Source organism: Uloborus diversus, chromosome 2, assembly GCF_026930045.1.
Source record: "Uloborus diversus isolate 005 chromosome 2, Udiv.v.3.1, whole genome shotgun sequence".
Taxonomy (NCBI): Eukaryota; Metazoa; Arthropoda; class Arachnida; order Araneae; family Uloboridae; genus Uloborus; species Uloborus diversus.
The window spans coordinates 107,802,608-107,820,947 of NC_072732.1; the positions used below are offsets into that span (position 1 = coordinate 107,802,608).

The 18,340-nt window shown below is 34.0% G+C and overlaps 1 protein-coding gene across 3 annotated transcripts in view; it reads left to right on the forward strand.

Moving 5' to 3' along the window:
* The window catches only part of LOC129235328 (uncharacterized), a 114,821-nt gene that overhangs the window by 27,118 nt on the left and 69,363 nt on the right, over positions 1 to 18,340 (forward strand). For 2 of the 3 annotated variants that reach the window (XM_054869094.1, XM_054869096.1), the window contains exon 2: positions 6,537 to 6,617. The gene's annotated coding sequence lies outside the window, so the exon portion shown is untranslated. The remainder of the gene's footprint in view (positions 1 to 6,536; positions 6,618 to 18,340) is intronic. The other variant, XM_054869095.1, reaches the window with a different exon arrangement.

An 18,340-nucleotide genomic window follows, 5' to 3' on the forward strand; every position in this document is an offset into this window, starting at 1 on the left:
TAGGGGGCTATTACTTTGGGGGAATATCCCCCCCCCCCTCTAAATACTATCCTGTAATCGCAAATTTTGAATAAAGACTTCTGAAGCAAACAGGAAATTTATTTAGTATCATTGCTTTAGTAGTATTTTGATCTTCATATATACAACATCACAGTAGGTACTCTTTCTAGTGTGGTGTTGATCTATAACGTGGCCAAGTAAAGAGAAATGCTACTTTTTTCGCGAGTTACGTGACACGTATTATTGTGAAACATAAAAGAGTTAGGAAAACCATTGACATTTAAATGGTTCTAATTAAATCAGAACACAAATAAATCCGGGAGAGGAACGAAGATCAGTTTTTAGTGCCAATCGTATAAAATGTTATGCGCTTTAAGATTTTTTTCTTTTTTTAACCGACTTCAAAAAAGACGTTCGCCGTTCATCGAAATCTTTTTATGTATGTCCCTCGTAAACTCAAACACGCATAGACCAATTTGGAAAATTCCTTTTTTTTTCTTTCCTCGTTTGAAAAGGTATATACTTCCTATGGGTGATCCCATGGTCATCAGGTCAGTATATGGAGATGGGATCTTTGAAAAATCAAGAAATCTCTTCAAATTATATGGGCAAAGTTAAAGCGATTTCTGTTGTTTTGTTACGAAAGGAAGTAAATTATTTTCCAAAAGTGTTGGCAACCTTAATTTGCATTAGTTTTTTTCTCATTCGTTCATTCCTTCTTGCAACAAGATCGCGTCAGCAGAATATGCAAATTGCCGGTAGCATTTAAGCTCCCGGCACTTTGCTTCATTCTCTTCCCTTTCAATTTCAACCCAAGTCAGCCTTGGTTGTTTCTTTCGGCAGCTCAGTTGAGTCTGTCCGTTTTTGCCGATAGTTTCGGCTTACTGTTCTTGACATGAATATCATAGCTCAGTATGTTTAACGTTTCATACTTTGACTTAGAATGTTAGATTCAGAAGTCATTTAAAGTATTATGAGCAACTTAATAATGTAAAGAGCGTATTCTCAATATTTCCTTTAACATGTCATTGTATATATCATAGCCATAATAAACAAGTTACTTTTTAAATTTGGCTCTTCATGATGTTGCACAAGATAAATATGTTTTTTCAAGAAGTATCATACGTCCTGGTTGAGCTTCCACTTAAAGTTAATAAGCTGAGCACTTTTAAAAGCTCACAGTTTAACATGTTTTTTAGTGACCAGTGATTTTTTTTCGGAAAGCATACTTTGATAAAAACAAACTGATGATGAAGACAAGTTTCTTAGTAAATAATTGCGCATTTGAAAAAGAGTTTCTTCAGTCTTCGGAAGTTTTCGAGACGTTGTGCTCCATTTCTTTCTCTATTTTGCTCATCTTAGCAGTTTTCAGACTCCTGTTCTAGACGCTTTCTCACTCGAGATGTACGTAAGGAGTGTACTACATACTCTACCCTACGTACTTATTTTATACTAGCTTACTACCCGGCGTTGCCCGGGTGCTTTTCAATGCAACATATCTTTTGGATAGTCAAATGAATGAATTCTACCTTAATGAGAGTAAAAAATTACATTCACATCGCTTTCTAAGCTCAATCTTCAAAATACTTTAAATAACACAGAAAATCAAGCATTTGCTGAAAAAGTAACATCAACTTAAAGCAAAAAAGTATGAGGAATATTGTTTGGGCTCTGCAGTGTCCACTGGTACGTTGTCTGAGGTTAAATCAAACGAGCGGTACATTGTCTTAATGCAAAGACAAATGATTCTTTTGCTCATCTTGTGGGACAACCTTTTACGTGATGCTTCGAAAGAAAAGCGTTGTGCCGCCTTTGTAGGTATTACTTTCCCCAAGACTTTAAAAAAATGCAACAGTACTTCACGTGCGTTTTATTCGGAAATAAATCATTGAATGTTTCCTTAGAAAGAGTATTGAGCTTAACAAAAAAAAAAGTCAATGCCTATTATCAGGCACAAATATATACAAAATAGTCTTCTTGGACACAGTTACAATATTTTCAGATTATTTTTAAATCATTCTCAATGTCCAAAAGCTAAACAGGCAGTATACCGTACAGAAAATAAAGAATTCATTCTGTGTTGTTAACAGACGATAACACTCCCTTTTACGGATTTTTTGGTGGTATTTTTCGAATGAAAGTCTCAAGTGATAGATTATTTTGTATGTTTTCAGGCAAGCACATTTCGCAGAAAAAGTTTGCTTACTATAAAACTTACTATAAACTTTACAAAATGTGTCTGCTCGCTCTTTCCATGGTGATTTAGTGCCATGCCATAGAGTAAAATTGGATAAGTGTAACTTGCCTAAAAAGAAGCACGTCAGCTACATTTTATTCTTATATTGACGTCAAATTTCTATTTTCGTAAGTAAAAATGATAGTTAGACAGTAATATTAATGTATTGTAACGATTTGAAATTTGTCAACATTTAGGTTCTAGTTCAAATTTTTAAAACCTAATACTTGCCGTAAATGTTATACATGATATCTCACACTGATGCAGGTAGAGAGAGCACGTATTTAAGTTTTGTTGCTTTAGACAGAGTATTCCTTGGAGAACACCAAAATTTTAATTTATAGAGAGACAGTGTTCGTGATAGGTGTGAATGGGTCCACTGACTACATTACACTTATTATTTTAAGTTATGTAAAACAATAAAAATGGAAGTAGGGGGACGTGAACTTATTGGACAAACTATTTTAAAACCGTTAATTAAACTGCGTGATAGAGAAAGAAGTAGGAGTACGCATTTTGGTCACTATCCGTGTCAGATTTTTTTTATAATTATTTGCAGGCAATGAAATTAAAAAAAACTCTTGTTTGTATTAAACATGGACGAATCTTTTGCTTATATTTTACAGATGCTTGTTGCATATTTTGTTTCCCGTATCCACAGCTTAAAAGCAAACGAAATGTATTTCCCGTTTTGAAACGTAGTCTAAAAATTTAAAACTTAAATGATTCAAGTTTTTCTGATCCAAAAATTTAACTCAAAACTTTCTCCTAAGTATAGTACTTAGTTCCCCCTCCCAGCAGCAAGAAGTATTGCATTTGTGAGTGAAACCAACCGAGCAAGTAACATAAAGCTATTTATATCCAAAATAGTTACATCTGAAAAGCATATACAGCATTTAATCGACTGCTCTTATAAGTTGTTGTTCGTGTTAGAAAACGGAAGTCTCACTGAAGATTGCAATCTCTTGAAGTTTAAAAAAGGTCCATTGTGGTTACACGTGAGATAACAAAGCGTTTCACCTTATCCCTATACTGTTAAAGGGAATTTAAGCTATTACCGTGATAACTTTCCATTCATATCTCACAGCACTTCTTCAATGACGGTTGAAATGCTTAGTGGTAGCTACAAACTCCCAAAATTTTTCGATTGTTTACAATAGCAGTTATCGAACTGAGCTTTGTAATTGGGAATGTAGCTTTGCTCAGCTTATTTCACGATTCAGAAAAAAACTTCATATTGTGGCGCAATGTTTCATCATGCCTTTTTCAATAGTAATCTGTCAAAAGTTGCATCATACCCGCTAACAGATTTAAAATTATTGCTAGTTGGAGAAGATGCTTCATCAGGTTTATTACGTGATGTGTATTACGTCAGATTACGTCTGGTGTATTACGTTTACGACCTAACTCGAGCGTTTAGATAATATAAAATTCCAAACGAAGAAATTTGTTTATGTAAAACACGTAGCAATTTTTTGCAGTTTAAAACAGTTTAAATTTAAATTAATATTTACTTGCATTTTTTCCAAACTTAAAACTCCAACTCTATCAAACTCTATGAATTCCGCCAAATTATATTTCCGTGTGATTTTGCGGATAAAGAAGGTGCACAACCTTCAATTTTAGCATACAATGGCAATCCTAGTATGGTAGTTATGTGCATGTAAGAAACGTCATGACCATCCACCCTCCCCCTTGAAAAACAAATTCTAGATACGCTACTACGCACAAATATGATTATTTTGCAATTTATTTGAGAAATTAGTATTTTTTACCCCTGTTCTTTGTTAGCCTTCAGCGATTAAACTTACATTCAGTAAATTACCGCCCATTAGCCAGGGCTAAACCAGAAATACATGAAATATTCCGCCAGCTCACCGAATTATGTAAAGATCCGACGTAAACCATGGAATAATATAAAGAATATATGCATATTGGTTTTAAGGACCATCCAACATTAAATTGTTGAAGCTTGTACATTGATAATGAATAAATTATTGATACCGAAATAATTTTGGTGTTTTCTGGGCTGTTCGTGTGGAAAATACTGATCTATAATTTCGTTTTACCATTATTGCTATGGAATTACCAAAGCAAGTAGAGCCGCCGAAGGCCAAAATGCATTCCTGCTTTGCAGGATGCTATTCCAACAACGCTTTACCGCAGCATTTCTTTTCCGTTCGGCTTTCTTGCCACACATGCTTTACGCCTGTCGCTAATCGCCTTAACTGCCCCTGTTAAGTATACTTTTTGAGTTGATTGCATTTAAAATATCTACTGGTGGTTATATGCTGCTGAGCATTTTCATTTGCTTTGAACCAATTTTCACAAACTCAACGATTACAGTTAATCTTTGAAGAGACTTCATTTAGGGTATCTTTTACAGGCTTTTCATTCAGACCAAACTCATAACAATATGAAAATTCGTTATGTCGAAAACAGCCCTTTTATGCTTAAAAATATAAACTTTAACCTCTTTGGATCATTTTTAAATTCTAAAAACCAGCCTATATGAATTCTTGAGCAATAATTTACCTCTGTGCCAAATTTGGAAGAAATTCGACTAAAACTGTGGATTTTTATAAGGAACATACACACATACCCACACTACTCACAAACATACATACATTTATATATATATATATATATATATATATATATATATATATATATATATATATATATATATATATATATATATATATATAGATACATGTAAGGAAAGTCTTGACCACATCCCTCCCATTTGAAAGATAAATTCCGAATGCGCTATTGTGCATTTCTATGATTATTTTGCAATTTAATTTCTTTATTAGTAACTTTACCCCTGCTCTTTGACAGCCTGGAGAGACTTCAATTAAACCGAATTAGGCTATCGGTTATAGTTGAACCGAATTACTTAAAGATTCGACATAAATCAAAGAATAGTACAAAGACAATTTATGTATTGCAAATTGGTTTCATGAGGATCATAGAACATTAAATTAAATTTATGTTGTAAGGATGAAATAGATTTGGTTTAAATAAAATCAGTCTAATGTTGAAACAGTCGAAGATTGTACGTCAATATTGAATGCAATATTATTACCTTACTCATGTTTGTATTTTCTCTGCTTTTAACGGGAAAAATACTGATCAAAAATTGCACGCAGCCCTTCAATATTTAAAAATTGTAATCCAACGGTAGCACTCAAATTAAGTAGCACCAATGGACCCCCGGGGCTTCTTAGGTCGCAGTTTAAGAAACGATGTACAGCATCATTTCTTATATCTACGGCTTTCTCGCCAACAATGCTTTAACGCTTATCTCTAAACAGCATTGACGGTCATCGTTTCAGGATACGTTTTGTATTGATTGCATTTAAAATAGCTCCTGGTGGTTATATGTTGATAGCCGTTTTCATTTGCTTTGAACCAAGGTTCACAAATTTAACGATTAAAGTTAATCTTCGAAGAAACTTCATCTAGGTCAGTTTTTTATGGGCTTTTTATTTAGATCAAATTCATAACGATACAAAAGTTCGTTCGCGCAGAAAAGAGTAATTTTATAACTCAAAATATGAAATTAGACCTTTTTGAGTCTATATGAATTCCTGAGCAACAATTTACCTTTGTGCCAAATTTGGAAGAAATCCGACGAAAACTGTGGATTTGTATAAGGAACATACACACATACCCACACACACACAAACTTACATCCATTTTTATATATATAGATAGCCTTCCTCAATAAATGGACTATTCAACACAAAAAGAATTTTTCAATTCGAACCAGTATTTCCTGAGCTTAGCGCGTTCAAACAAACAAACTCTTCAGCTTTATATTATTAGTATAGATTTCGTCTACGAAATATGTCGGACAATCTATCTGACAATATCATAGTTTAAATTCAGTGTGAGTGAATAAAATTAAAAATACTGAAGGTCTTGAGTCTAGATAACGTTATCCTCGGAGGTATTCAAAACACTTGTACTTAAAGGTGGTGCAAGATTTATAACGACCAGTTGGTACTAAGATTTTTTCATTGTCGTTTATTCATTCCTAACACGTAGCATGTGAGGTAGAGTGATATAAATAGCGATTAGATTCAGAGAAAAATTTGCATAGTCATATAAATAACCCACGGTTTTAAGATTGTCCTAACGATTAGGTTGTTGTTCATAGTGCATATTACTATCTTGCAAGTTAGTGATTTTTTTTTTCAACAACTTCTGGGTGTTGAACTAATTTGAAACAAAACAAACGTCGTGTAAGGAAAAAACTGGTCATAAAACTGATATTTTTTGTCTTTTCTTTTAGAGCAGTTGGGTGAATGATGCTTTGAAATGAAACATCGACCTTGGTAATTGGCAAGTGATGATATTGAAAAGCTCAACGAAGGTATCATACACAACTCATTTGAAAATTATCAGTTTTCGTTTTCCAATTTCCAGTTATTGTGATGAAATAAATGTTGTAAATCGATGAAATGTCAGCAAAAACATATTAAAATTATTCTTTTAGAGGTATTGTACCAGAAACTGTCTTGAAATATTTTGTAGTTGTTTATAATGCAAAACGTTTTAAATTAAAGAAAGAAATGCAAGAGTTTACGTCCTACTTAGTTAAATCAGACGTCAATCTACTACTAACCGTCAATCCAAGATTCAGGACCTCTATCTCAATAACTGGCATAGCTCGCTTGGCAAAGTACTGAACTTAGTCCATTAACGCAATAAAATACATATGTATGCATTATCCAGTCTCCCTATTATAATGAACACCCCCCCATAATCTGAAGACTTTTGTTCGGTTTCACGAGTGTTCAGAGTACAGAGAGTATTTGTATTCTATTGTGCTCGTGGGGGGGGGGACTATGTACAGTACTTTGCCAAGTGATCTAAACCAGTAATTGAGCTAGAGGGTGCTGAATTTTGGATTGGCGGCTAATGCATGATTCAACTCAGTAGGACCTAAACTCTTGCATTACTTTCTTCCTTTCTTTTTTAATCTAAAAAGTTTTAAGTTACATTCAGCTATAAAATCTTCTTCACTAATAATAAAGCTGAATGTCTCCCTGTCCGGATCTCTGTCTGTCTGTCAGGATCTCTGTGACGCGCATAGTGCCTAGGCCGTTCGGCCGATTTTCATGAAATTCGGCACAGAATTAGTTTGTAGCATGGGGTGTGCACTTCGAAGCGATTTTTCGAAAATTCGATGTGGTTCCTTTTATATTCTAATTTTAAGAACAAAATTATCATAAGATGGACGAGTAAATTACGAAATTATCATAACGTGGAACCGTAACATGGGCACAAGCCAATTGGTGAGATACGAAATTATCATAACGTAGAACCGTAACATGGGTACAAGCCAATTGGCGAGAAAATTCACCATACATTATTTGTAAATATACAGGCGAACCAAAAGACCTTTTAATTTTTCTATTACGGGCAAAGCCGTGCGAGTACCACTAGTATTACAACACAGCTATCAGTACAATACCTGAAACGAAAGAGTAAACTTAATCTGTTTTTACATTGTGTATTCGCATGGATGATACGGGTTATCATACAATTGTTTTCGTGAAAAGAAACCTCGGAACTTATTGTGAACATGGGTTCAGTATATAGAGAGGTAAAAGAGGTAAAAATTGAACGGCGTTAAAAATAGTGTTCATAATACTGGGGTGTTCATGTTATAGGGTGTTCAGAGTGCAGAGGGCAGAGAGGTCGGCCTATGTTATGGAGTTTGGCCGGGACCATCAAAATGTGTTCAAAATATCGGGTGTGCTAACATTAGGGAGTGTTCAGATACATAAAGTTCACTACTATGCGTACAGTATACAGCAATGATAAATAAACTACAGCAACTTTATAATAGTACTGTACACAGGGTGGCGAAAGATCAGGGAAATCAGGGAGATCAGGGAAAAATCAGGGAACTTTATTAATCAGGGAAAAGTCAGGGAAATATCAGGGAATTTCGAAAAAATAACAAAAACTCAGGGAAAATTGATTTTATGAAGAAAAAAAAAATTATTTTGCTTTACAAAATTAAGTATCTTAATTTCCATCGCATTTTCCGCCAATTATCTGTTTAAAAAAGTAAAATTAATGAGGTGTGATTATACACTGCCGCATATTTGTGCATCTTTTTTCCTCAACGTCTAAGTATTGAATCTTACTTATTAACCACAGGATGAACTTCCTAAGATTGCTTCTTTGTCTGTTAGGTTGTTTATTTTACTAGCTTGAAATTTCCTTTCATGCTTTCAATGCGACGTAAAATAAACAACCATACAGGCAAAGAGGAAGCTTTCATTAATTCCTTAGCTCCTTTGCCTTTATTCCATTGTCTCGAAGTGATTAGTGTACTGTAATTAAGATTTCAAGAAGAAATCTTTGGTTTTTGAATTAATACTGATAAAAGCTTAAAAGTTATTACTTCTTCACGTTTTTAATTTACGCGCTGAAATTGAACTTTCAATCAAAAAAACTTTGTTTTTTGCAGTTATACTATTTGCTGTATCCGCAGATTATAAAGGTTTTCTTTTCTTCAGACTTAAACGATTCTTTTATTTTATAACCAAGCTGTATTGTTCTTTTACATATTTTAAAATTAACTAATTGTTTTTTTTTTCTGTTTTTTTTTCTTGCATTTCAAAGTTGTTTGCTACAAAAGCAATCTAAGTTTTTTTGTTACATACTTAAATTATTTGAAATAGAGTTAACTTGTGTACTTAAGTTAATATCTTTATTTTTTATTGTTAAAATGCTGTATTCATTCATTAAAACTTATGTTCTTGATTAGAGAAAAGATCCCTATGAAAGGATGTGAAAAGGTTTCATCTGTTTTGCATAAATATGTCAATTAGTTATATAAGAGTAACTACATTACTTCTATTCTTTCACTATTACTTGTTATTCTTGCAACAATTATTATATTGTTTTAAAATTTAGTTCAAAATAATTTCAATTACTTTTTAGTTCTACCATAAATACACAAATGTTTTTAAGAGTGATTTTGACAATTTCTTAAAATTCTCATGCTAAGTGGTTTCTGGAAGTAAAGTATTTTTAAAAAATTTTCTATAATCTTTCCATTGTAGAAAAATTTAATATACTGTTTTGTAGTTTTTCCCCCCTCCAAAAAAATTGACTTGATGTGTTTTTTTTTACCATTTTGTTAGAAAAGTAGCATCTTTTTAAAATACATCTTTTGTTCATCAACTTTACACAATTTAAAACGTTTGAAATACTGCATTTTATACAAACATACAATGGATTTCAAGTAGAGCAAAGAAAGGAAACCATTAGCATTGGTAACGCAAATCAGGGAAATTTGGTGAACTTAATCAGGGAAAAATCAGGGAATTTTTTTTCACAGCTCCTGTCGCCACCCTGTACAGTAATAATAATTATTACTGTAAAAGATTGAAATGATGATTAGGGGTGCTGTGCACCTGATCGGACCGTTTTTATTGTTCTGACAGCACCTGCACTTCTGGCAGCTCTTCATGAAAAGGAAGAAGAGTGACCATTGGTCGGTTAAAACTTCTGCTTTTCGTGGAGATTTTCTCTGTGGATCAGACTTATTTTTGGTTGCCCTAGTTTATTGAGGATGAAAGTGGTCAATTTTCTGCAACCAATCGTGAAGCCGGAGAAGATATAAAATGGAGGGAGTGAAGATTTTCATTCGTGAAACCCTGATCCACAGTCACGTGAGAGGTTTCAAAGCAAAACATTGGAAGAAATCAGGTTTCTTTCGCTTGTTTCATGCAAAACATGTCAACCATTCGTCGTTGTTGAGTCACATGACTTGGGGTCCCTGGATCAGCTTTTGCTAATCCACTGATTGAACTTGCTCCGTCCATTCTAATTCCTGCTCTAAGGTACTTTACTCCACGCTTGTTTTTCGAAAAATTTCGTGATGCGGATGACGAGTTCCGCATTTACTTTGAGATATGTTACTTGTGAAAAACTTGCGTTATAACCAGGGCTGCGGAGTCGGAGTCAAAGAATCGGAATTTGGCTGATTTTAGGGTAAAGGAGTCAGAGTCGGGAGTCGAAGGTTTAAAGCACGAAAAGTCGGAGTCGGTCATTTTCCCTCAAAGTCCACAACTCTGTCAGTGCTTGCGGAGTCGGACTGATTTTGGGGTAAAAGAATCGCAGTCGGAGTCGAAGGTTCTAAAATTGTCGGAGTCGGTCATTTTCCCTCCGACTACGCATCCCTGGTTATAATCATTTCGCTTAGGTTAGATCGCATTGCAACGCGAGTCCACCTTGTACAGAATTATTGCGCCAGACTCCGCTCGCAATACGGTTGTTTTCTTCAGTCAAAAGTACTACTTTTAGTCAGTGAAATTGATAGAAAAAGCAGAAAAACAACATAGAACGAGAAAAAAATTTCATTTTCTCAACGCTTAGTTTTTAATTATTTTTTTAACATGTCCGACTTATGAAAATAAGGCGTGATCTTTATGACGTCACAAATGATGTACTTTGGCGCAGCTGTCTACCGCATTTCCACGTTATGAAGATCAAGAAGCGAATTACATGTGGTGCTGTGCGCCTGCTATCAACCATATCGTTGCCAGTAGACGTGAGTAAAGATGCGATTTGCTCTGTGAATGGCATTTCATCATTTGTGATGTCGTCGGCAGAAGCGTAAACGATGAAAGCGCACCGATTAAAATACTGTTGTAAAAGTATTAAACTTAGTCAAATTATTTTTTAAATGGTTTGATCCCATGTTTTTAAGCATGCTCTTTCAGAGAAAAATACTTTTAAAATTTCTAAACGACTCCCTTCAGAATGCCTATCGCCTTTCACGTGAATGGTAATTGCCTTTTATTTGAAAAATAAACGGATACCAAGAATAATGAAGCGTCAGACTATGTCTCATATGCAAAATCATCCCACATCAGTTTCTTTCGTGTACGAAAAAGCTTTGTTAAAATTCCAACCATTTTTTTAATATATTGTCAAACATTTCTCTTTCGTTTTTTTCTCCCTTTCGCTTTTAAAATGCAGGCTACTGCGTCTATTTTTTTTATTTCGAATGCTTTTTCGAACAAAATGGTGAAGCGGGGGTAAAATGGGGCGGAGTAATGAACCTCACCGTCATTAATTACCGTTCCTTTTTCGGACCTTCTTTTCTGGCCATCCATATTCATGCTTTCTTAATAGCAACCTGTTTCCACCTCAAACGACAAATACTTAACACTGCTGCGCCCAAATAGACATCCGGGACATTGACCTTGGCGATGTCTGGTCATTTTTGATACGGTTTGACCAGTTTCCGACCTTGACCGAAATAAAACTGATATTATATATTGGAAAGTTTATTTCTCTAATTCTTGCCAAGTTCGAGACTTCTCCCCCAGTAACAGTACAAACAAACAATTGCTCATGATTTCACCAACAGAAAATATCTTTTTTTTTCTTCTTTTGGGAAACCAGATTTTTATTTAAATAATACGTATTATTTTTTGCACACTAATGCTATATGGTTTCCTTAGCAAATGAACCTAGCTCTCTTTTTGAGTAGTGGAGAGTGTTGTACCTTGGAACACTTTTCATATTTTAATTGTTAACGTCAATTATTTGAATCAAATTTAAAATCTGAAAGTCACATTAAAATACATCACCATACTTCTGTGCAATATATTTTTTAAAATTCAGACAGTTTGAAAATAAAATATTGCCAGACATTTAAAATAAAAGTTCCAAGCTGTCCCAAGGTACAACATCCTATTACACCTTGGGACACATCCTGTTGTACTATGGGAAAGTCTTCATGATTCAGGAAACAGCCATATACTGGAACCAATTTTGCATCAGAAAACAGAAAAATATTTTTTTCGTGGTAGTGAATTAAGTCATGAATAGTTAATAATGAGTAATGAATTGTAAATTATTATCTAACATTAAATGTGTTTAAAAAACTACATAAGATTAGATCATTGTTCCATGTTCCTAAACATATCTTAATTATTGAGAACCGTGCATATGTCGTACCTTGGAACGTTTCCTAAGGTACAAAATGTTTTGCTGTCCCAAGGTACAAACACCACGTGATTAAAGAAAAACCAAAATAATGGTCAATCTAGATGCACTATCATTATTTAAAGTGCAGCAAGCTAAGCAAAATATTTAATGTGCTTCTCTTTTACAACAAAATAAAATTCAGTTGATTAAATTTACAAATACAAAGGCAGAAAATGAAATAAAAATGAAGAAAATATTTACTTTGGAGTCATGAAATTTTCTTTCTCTCACAAAATCGTCAATTTTACTCATTCGATGCTGATTTTTACTATGGCACAATTTAATGGTGAAGGTTACTATTAGAGATTACAAAAACAAATGACTGCTGAAATTGGATTCTTAGAAATTAGCATTGTCTCATACATTTTAATTAATTTTAATTAATTAAACATTCGGACCTTTCTTTTTCTAGATCCGAAAATGCATATGTGTTCCACAAAGGCCGTAACCAGACTTTTGTTTCGGAGGGGTTTTTACCAAACGCATTTTGAGAAATTGATCAATCAAATATGACGTCATTATAAATTATGAAGATAATCTTTGAGAAGCAACTTCTCTAAAACAGTATAACTTTTGCGAGATTACCGTAGACCCAATATTAAACATGCCGTAATTTGCAACATGACTCTCTGTAAAACTGTCTTTCCTGCATCTACTCGTTTTTCAACTGGAAAAGTAACATCTTCTATATTTACCGTACTTTAAAGGTGTAACGTTTAATTCATAAAAAAAATTAAAAGCCATAAAAAATGCGTTTAATAATTAAAGAAGTATTGATTATAACGTGGGTGCATGAGTGGATGCACCCTTTTCTTTTGGATAATTAGAAAAACTGATTAATAAATCGCTGTTTTTAACCACTTGAACACCTGCTAGGAAGTCGTGGTAGTCCATATTAGAATTGTTTTCTCAGTTTAAATGCAATTGTACTTTTGGAATCAATAAAAATACAATGCGGCTATTAAACGTCATTGGAAGGTACACCTGATGTGTGCACTACTTAACAGATATTTTTTTGATAATTCATAGTGTTAATTTATCTTTCAACAACGTGATGGGAAAAAAAAGTTCAAACTACATCTTTCTGCTTAGTTTTTAAAAAGAAAATAGAAAAATAGTTAATGTAAACGGAATGATTCAATATGAAAAAGATGCATGCCTTCTGCTCCCCCCCCCCCCCAAGTGAAAGTTAAAACTAATTTTCAATGGTGCTATTGCATGCAACTATAAAGATCCCGCATGCTAGAAAAACTATGGAGTGGAAATTTTACTTACGATTTTATGCGTTTTCAAAGAACCTTCTCAGTGCAAGAAAAATTGAATACACGTTTTTTGAGGATTACGAAGCAAGTTCGTGCAGTTTTTAAATGTACGTTTAATTTCTTCAAATACATAAAAAAAAGTAAGACAAACGAAAAAAAAAATCGATAAAATTCCGTCACACCCAAATAAAAAGTTCTTTTAAAAAATTTGAAATTTCAAAGGTCTAATATTTTTTAAACAGTTCTATTATACACAGTAGGCAACTCAATTTCCTGATTTAAAATTATGATTATAAACGCAAATCGAACAATGGTTCTGCACGATGAGTTTTGAGGAATTCTAAACAAGGGGGGGGGGTCAATGTTTCAAGCCCTGCGCCGTGCCTTTGAATACTGGTACGAATTCACCCCCCCCCCCCTCTCGCACTACTACCATATGTAGTCAATTCACGTAGTACTATCTGAAAATCAAGGTTTGAAACTGAAGCTGGTAGTGGTTAATTAAATGGAGATAAATTCGTGTTCATAATTTTATTCTACTACACAAAACTATTTTGAACATTTTTTGCTTTGTTTTTTGTCACATGAAAAAAATGAATACAAATTAATCAGAGGCAATCTAGCATTTGGGTGAATAACCCTCTGGTCCAACACTCCCAGAGTTATTGATTCACTTTGAGGACTTTGTGACCTCGGCGCATTTGGCGTGCCCCAGTCAACAGTAACGAACACGGAGGATCTTTGATCCGGCTGGGATCGAATCCGGGGCGCTTTGATTACGAATTCAATTCCGTACCGATCAGCAGTCTACGGCCACTAAGAACCGCCACTGTTTGTCTTTAACAAGGATTTAAATGTTAGGTTGTAAATTTGACAAAGCGCACCTCAGGTAACCTGTCGCCTTTCCGATATTTTGACTTAATGTGTCCTAATCTGAAAATCCAGCTTTGAAAGAGAAATGTTAATGAAAACTATACTAAAAAACTCAAAAAAAAAAAAAAATTATAATATCGGAAACATTTACGTGTGGCTCCGAAATAGAGCAAATTATAATTAATTTTGCTTTTTCATTTTATTTTTTTAAACATTCAAGCCTCTCTTGAAATTCTTTTACTCCCCTGTAGAGGGCTGCGCGCCCAGTTTGAGAACCCCTCTCCTAGACAATGCAATAGGTCCCATTTTCGGATTTTTTTGAAAAGTACGCATGAAAAATCGAAAACATTTGGAGGAAATTCCTCAATCAAGATTGCTTGATTGGGGAAAATGCTGATACTTTCTACGAGATTTGCCATCGCGTAGAACTTGATGTATTTTTCATTAGTATTTTACATGCTAAACATTATAAATGCTCTCATACAGTAAGGACATAAAGATATTTAAAAAAAAAAAAAAAAGCTACGAAAAAGCTACCACACTATTTATGCATTTAAAAAGAAGGAAAAAACCTAAACGTGAAATTGCACGCATCGAATACTGAAACGGAAGTAGTCAAGGTTGCTAATGAATCTAATTAAAAAAACACCTGGATGGATTGTAGATATGGTGTCACAAGACCAGGGGTGCCTACTCCCCTAAGAATAAGGGCGCACTCCCCCCTAAGTATCGCGAAGACCCCCCCCCATTAGAAAATTGCCCCTCAAAACAGCCCCCTAAAAATTTCAGTGGCGAAGTCTGCGCCATGAACCCCCTCCCCCCAGGTGGGCACCCTTGACAAGACTAGGTTCAACAATGAGACACGTTCGTCAATGATCGCGGCAAAATTGGGTGACGACTGTATTAGGATTATCATTTGTTAGTGTTGGCATGAGCGTATCCAGAGCGGGGCAATTTGAGGCAATTGATCCCTTTTCCAAAAAAGAAAATATTTTTGGAAAAACTGGAGAAAAAAAAATGTTGTTTCAAAAACTTGATTAAATGTCGGTTACTTCAATTTCTAAACTTATGGATGAGTTCGACTCCAGCAACATTGTGTCTGATTTTGAAAGTGTATATTTCTTGTTTGGGAGCTATTTAAAAGGGAAAAGGGAAAGTTTAGTTGGGGCTTACCGTCGCAATGCAGCTATGGAGGTAACGCATGGTGCAATACAACGGCCAAAAGCACCTCTTTTTTCCCTCAAACTCCCCACAAAAAAAGTGTTTTTACACGTGACCCCTCACGATACACTATGAAAAAGTTTGAATTAAAAAAGTGCCTCTCCCCAGCCCATCATTTTGGCAGGGCTGCCCACCCCCTAGGACAAGGGCAAACAATCCTCTCAATATTGCGGAGAACCCCTCAAAAGCAAGAGCCACCCCAAATGAGAAAAATATCCCTAAAAATACCCCACTCTTTAAAAATTTCAATGGCTCAGTCTGCGCCATGCCCCCCCCCCCCCAAGTGGGCACCCCTGATTTTGGATGTTTCCGGGGAAGAGGCAAAGGAAAAGTATTCGGCATTTTGTGGGGTAATACAGCAAAATACATACACAAATGTAAAATTATATTGCTGCCAAAGTCCAGGGGGCGGGGGCAATTGACGCCCCTTAATTTCTCAAATCATGGGCCTGCCCTTGAGATGGGCAGATTCGTATTCGTAAATTCGAATCCGAATTTGGTTCACAGCACCTTAACGTGTCAATCCGAATACGAATAAATTCGTATTCACAAGTGTGAATTCAAATAGATTCATACTTGCCAGTGTGAATCCGAATACGAAATTTCGATTCACACCTATAAATCCGAAGCCGAATCTATTCGGATTCACACCTATGAATCAAAATCATTTTGGATTCACATCTATGAACGCGAATCCATTTAGATTCACACTTGGATTCACTGAAAGATTCAGTTCAAAAGGCCAATATAAATAAATGTCTGTCTTTACCTCGCTACAGGTTGAGTTTTTGGGTGTTAGCGAATTTTCGGATATATTTTTTATTGGCGTCAAACCATTATACAAATTAAGTAGAAGTCATATACATGATATTAAAAAGTGAATTTTAGATATGTACATTGTACAATACAGGATTATTATTATTATTATTTTAAAAGATTAAACTGTCACAATTAGTGGTTGCAATACCGATATACCGAATACCGGTATTTGGAGCGAGTTTGCAATTTCGTAATACCGGTATTTGCTGAGGTAAAATACCAGTATTTTCAGTATTAGCTGAAAATAATAAATAATTTCAATTAAAAAATTTTCAATTTAGTTTATTAAATACCTACTTATATTTCAAGTGTACATTTCTTTTTCCATGATAAAAAACCAAAATCAATCTGTTGATGTAAAAATTTGGCTTCAAAAGCGCGGACTAATATAAAATCATTAAACAAAAGTAGCGAAAAAATTGCAAAATGATATTTTCATTACTTGATGGTGAGATAAATCTCATTTTCGTGCGTTTTTGCGCATAATGTTTTTATTTTTTCTATTTCCCTGATGACTCACTTTCCCTTTTGTGAAAGTTAATTTTGAGTGTAATTTCGAGTGTATTTGTAATTTGTTCTCTGAATAATTTATTCCATCCATCAATTGCAGTAATACTTTATGATATTTTCTTTAAGTATTTGTCTCAACTGTACTGAATTTTGGCAAAAAACTTTTTCTTCTTAGCAAAACAAACGGGTAATTTTTTGTCAGCGAATATTGGTTCGCTGTCGTGTCTCGCTTTATACTTGGCAAGATAATACTTAGAAATTCTATAGTGACTTGAAAATTTGCATAGAAGTTAAACATAATCACTTAAAACGTATTTTCAGATATTTACATAATTATAATTGTAAATAATTTTGAAAAGTACGCGAAAACAAATAAAAGAAACTAACAAGATCAAGTTTAGTCAAGTTTATCGTAAATTTCAAACCAAAGGGCTAATAATAAAAATCAAACGCAAACCTTTAATGCGCAAGAGAAAGTGATGTTAATATTGAAAAAATACCGTCTTTTGACAAGATATTACAACTAGCAGTACCTAAAAAAATTATATTAATAATAATACATACAATACAAAAGAAACACACAGACAAAAAGATTATTTCTAAAATAACACGCAAGAGACCGAATTATTTGAAGATGAAGTCTTTCTAGACAATTAGAGGAGGTGTATCGCGCATTGTCAACAGTACCAATAACCTGCGTGAATTCAGAAAGAGTATTTTCAACTGTAGAAAGTTGAGCACTAAATGAATTCCAAGCTTAGAAACAATTCAATGAATGCATTATGTATTTTACTATTAGTATTGATTTTTTATTAAGAAATTTGTTCCTTCATTTTATATTTGTTCATAATGCGTTTTCATAAACAATGCAATTTTTGTACAAAATTATGAAATGTGGCAGCGAAACAATTTGTTTTTAAACATTTTTGAGAAATTTCAAATACCAGTATTAATACCGGTATTCGGGTATCACGTTTTACAAATACCGAATACCGGTATTGAATTTTTGGTCCGATATTGCAATCCCTAGCCAAAATGTATAACATAAATCCTATTACAATTGTTTCTTGCTGTTAATTGTTAGTACAGTGTATAATATAATATAAATCAAGTAATAATTAATTTAAAACTCAAAGGACATTTAGGTCTGCTTCTAAAAATTGATCAAAGCTATAGAATGCCTTATTTGTTAGGGAATGGGGTGGTTTCCTTCAGTCAAAAGTACTACTTTTAGCCAATGAAATGGATAGAATGAGCAAAAAAAAAATTACATAGACCCAGAAAATACTTTGATTTTCCCAACGGTCTTTTAAATTAATGTTTTAAAATGTCCGATTTTTCAAACAAGGTTTGGTCTTTATGACGTCACAAATGATGCAATTTGGCG